Genomic DNA, 4675 nt, shown 5'->3' on the forward strand with positions numbered 1-4675 from the left:
GCCCCAATCTCTTGAGCTGGTCCTAAATGCAGTATTGAAAAATAAATTTTGATGAATAATATTAAATATTAATATTAATTTTGAGTAATCGAGAAGTTTAGTTCTGCCTCACAAAATAATGATAGTAATGCAGTACTAGATGTTGAATATAAACAACGAATAAATATAAAAGATAGTATCAGTTAATTAAAAAAAATTCAATAAAACAACAAATTTTAAAAATAGTGTCTCTCTAGTTAAATGATGTGTTCGTAATCAATTAGCAAAAGCACTTAAATTCTAGATAAAAGCTCAAAATTGAACATGGCATAGCATAATGCCCTATACAGAAGAAATTTGTATTTTAATTCAAAAGTGATACATAAAATCTTTTTTTTTTTTTTTTCACCAGTAAGTAAGTGATCCATAGAATCACTTGCGTGGTTTTAGAATATCAATTGATACTTGAAACATGACGTGAATTGAAAGACAATATCGTGGCTGCCTAAACACCCTTATTACAGAGAAAAGAGTGGTTGCAGTGTGCTCACTTGATAGTAGTGTTCAGACATGAGAGTCAAAAATGGAGAATGAGCGTCGTTGGATTGAGAAATATTGATGGATGATTGGAAGCTGAGAGAGATGAGAATCCTGATGATGCTGCAGTAGAAAATGCCACTGTGGTTGGGCTAATCTGACCATGCATTTGCCCTGCCAAGTTCAGCAACCTTTGTGAAGAACCACTTTCAATTGTTTTAGTCATTGCTCTTTCCTGCCAACCAACCAAGCAATGGAAACTTTACTTCCAACTTGTCACAACTATAACATGGAACCTTTGAGATGCAAACATATTTTCAAGTTCAGCAAGGTAGTAGGAAGATTTCCATCATCCTATTTTCCTGATAAGGCTCCTATTTATGCAGTGTCATATAGCATATTCCAGGCATGCAGAAATTGTATAAAGAAACACCTTTTCTTACCATATTGATCATCCACTTGATAGTAATAAATTGTCAAAATCATATACCCAAGATTTCTGTTTACCTAGCCAATACATTAGTTAATGAACCACAAGACACGACACTGCTCAAATAAAGTCTCATGACTACTTTTCATTATCAGATGGCACAAGCTCCAGAAACACCATGGTTTACTGTTGTCAAGGTTTTACACTTGCACAAGAGAAGAAAATTTTGATATAGCATGCCAAGAACTAGTCAAAATTAATCTAAAATGTTTATAAGCAGCTAAATTCTTTCAGGATTGCAAGCAAAGTGTGGTTTGGAAAGTAAAAATGATTGCTTATTTCAAGTAGCATATATACCAGTTAGAGGAGCAGGCAAATGCTCCTCAGCCAGCATGATAATTTAACAAAATTTAATATGTTCTGAGACCAAGGCAATAGAACTTGTAATTTTGGAGGAAGTAGGACATACGGCAGTTGATAGGGGACAATAGTCTGATGTCAGTGTTAGTCATTTAAGAGTTAGATTCCACAGTGCTGTTGTTGCACAGTTCTGCATCTGCAATAGCAGATTAGGAACACGGTTATCAAACTCCTAACTCTAGATGCAAATGGCATCTCACAGACATTTATTCAAAAGAACTGGAACAAGTTGTATGGATTCTTTAGGCCAAACCAGAAGCAAACATATTGAGCAATGAGAAGGTTCTACTAGAAAAGTGTCCTACTTCCATTAGGCAAAAGATTTGAGCAGTTTCAGTCAAGTAAGAGTAGAAAATATAACATATGGGATTTACAGAATGAAAATGGCCAGAAAAGAGAAACCAATTAACCAACCATAATTGAGTATTACATTCAATCTCCTTCCATCATGAACATCATAAGTGCAAGCCTGAAAATACTGCAAATATTCATTATCCTTTGGACCATCTCCAGAAGAAGGGACTGAAATCCCCAAGTTCAGATCAAAGATTGCAGTCACTACCTGCATTGAAGGCATTGAAACCCCACATGCCGCACTCAAGAACATAAGAACTCGTGCTGCTACTGAAGGCATTGAAAATTAAAACGTTCAAAAAAAAAAAAGTAAGAAAAAATAATGCATTACCTCCATCATTGGCCTCAGTGATTACCTCCCCTACATAAGCTTTTGGCTCAAAGTTGGTGATTGCTTCTCTTCCATTACATTTGACAGCTGCCTTGTCATAAGCCCTAATTTGAAGAAAATCACAGGGAGATGAGGGTTGGATCGCTCATGGAGGTTCAGAATTTAGGGTAATAAATTCAGTCTCTTTTGTTGTTCTTTCTTTCTTTTTCTTTTTCTTTTTGCTGAGTAGGGTAATAAATTCAGTTTCAGGAGAGTGTAACTCATGACCATAAAAACCTTGCAGCTTCTACTTCACTGTCGAATAGCCCAAGATATACATACCTGCAATGTATGATGATCATCATCCCTAAGATGAAAATTGGGCTCTTGCTATTTCCTTCTTTTACGTATAAATTTTACCTTTGTTTAAAGGCAAGATTGAAAAATAATTGAGAATTGTTTAAAATATTGCTACTTCTTTTTATCATTAACTTTTTCTTCATTATCTAAAATCATTTTCAGTTTAAATTAATGGACAGACAAACTATTTAAACTCATTAAAATCAAAGATAAAAGCAATCTGAAAAAAGTTGATAAATATGTTTGCTCCCTTTTTGCCTAGGAACTGCCCCATTCGAGCTTCCCATCGGCCACACTTGTGTAGGGTCACCCCCCTGTACCTTGAGCTCCCCCTTGAGAAACCCGTGCTCTGGCGACGAAGTATATGCACAAACTCTTCTTTGCTCAAGTTCTTCATCTGCAGATATTCAAAAGAAGCTAAGAACTAATCTAATCTTGGTACCATATGCATTTGTTTATATACTGGGAGAAAAGAAACAGAGTGCATTTCAAACCTGTTCCATATCCTCTTCATAATCGGTGAGACTAAAATTGATGTCAGCATCAAAACCCCTGAACTAAATAGCAGCTCGATCATAGGTTCTGATACCCAAAACCAAACTAAAATCAATCAAGGCAGCTTGAAAATAACCCAAACCCCTAATTTTCCTTCTATGGCCCAGTTATTACCTAGCCGCAGCATGAGCAGTGTCAAACCTGCCTATCACGTTCCAACATCCAAAATTTCATCAAAATTGGCCATAAGCAGTTAAATAGAGCAATTTCTTCACTCACTACCAAAACAATACAAATCAATCAAAATAGATAATCGCGTCATTGAACTCTCTTACCTAAATACACTTGTTTCCCGCAATCCCTGTGTAGAAGAAGACGGACGGATATAAACATACAGGAATATCGAACACAAGGTCAGAGAAGAAGAAGATAAACATACAGGAATATCGAACACAAGGTCAGAGAAGAAGAAGATAAACATACAGGAATATCGAACACAAGCTCAAACTAGGAAATACGAATACAAGAAGATTCAAATTTGAAACATAAATTAAGCTCACCATATATGCGATTCCCATCGTCCAGTTCTTCTGTAGAACGTGACTCCTCTATATTGTGAGCTCCGTGACCTCGGTCCTCGTCAACTCTTCTTTACTTCTTGTTGCTGTGCGGCTCTCGCCCCTTGTAAGATTCCAGTGCTAGCTTGAATGAACGAGACATTTATACAATCAGGCTGCCAAAACGACGCTGTGTTCCGAGTCACAGGGAAGAACTCCCGAGTCGCCAATTCATTTCCAGTCACTCCATTCTTATCGTCCTCGACATCGGTAGTGGTGGTGTGGAACCCGGCCCCAACCTTCAAGATGCCGAAATCGAAGGCGACTATGTCTCCTTCCGGAGCACGTGCCGAGCACATCTCGTCGTTACCGGCATTGCTGGAAGTTTCGACATTCACCACGGACGAATTCGACGACCCTGTCTCGTCCATCTCGCCCCCGGACCCCTCCAGAAACATCACTCCTGTCGTCACAGAGTCTTCGTTTCGGACAGGACTCAGATTGAGATTCAACATGGCGCTCCAATCGCTCAAATTCGATTCCGACTATATACGTTCATACACACAACTGAAGAATTCAATAAATCGAGCGACTAACAAGGAATTTGGCGAATCGGAGACGATAATCGCAGGTGATCAGGAAGCGAAACCATGAAACAGAGAGAGAGAGAGAGAATCAGAACTTAGAACTTAGCTTTCTCTACGGACAAGTACAAGTGAAATCAACGGAGTTGCTGTCAGCGCCCGGCGACTTCTCCGCCAACATCTAGAAAAGAAGCCTCGGAAGTCTCTCTGGAATCGCATTGCATTGCATTGGAAAGAGAGCCTCTCTCTCTCTAGCCTCTCCCCCTCTCCGATTGGGTTGTAGAGAGAGAACAGAAGACGGGACGTGTGGAAGGCCCAAGAGCTCATTCAAGAGCAAAACAATTTTTTTTGATGTCTGTTCCGTTTGTGCCCGAGGAGAGGATACTTTAACCGGATGATATTGGCCTTATTCGTTTAATTAAAGAAATTATATTTTATATTTTTTTAAATTATAATTTTTAAAATTTAAAATAAGTTATGAATCTATTTGTTGTAACTTCTTAGAAATTGTAGTTAAGTGGTTATGGTGTTTAATACTATAAACTATAAAATAACTTATTTTTGTATAATTATCCATAATACCCTTAATAGTTATAGAATAATAATTTAAAAATTAATTAGTGTATATGTATAAATTTCAAGTGTTATA

The 4675-nt window shown here is 37.5% G+C and overlaps 1 pseudogene; it reads right to left on the reverse strand.

The window, feature by feature from the left end:
• Nucleotides 1–317: 317 nt before the first annotated feature.
• Nucleotides 318–4363, reverse strand: LOC127796589 (APETALA2-like protein 1; annotated as a pseudogene).
• Nucleotides 4364–4675: the final 312 nt, after the last annotated feature.

Source organism: Diospyros lotus, chromosome 3 (genome assembly GCF_014633365.1).
Source record: "Diospyros lotus cultivar Yz01 chromosome 3, ASM1463336v1, whole genome shotgun sequence".
NCBI lineage: Eukaryota > Viridiplantae > Streptophyta > Magnoliopsida > Ericales > Ebenaceae > Diospyros > Diospyros lotus.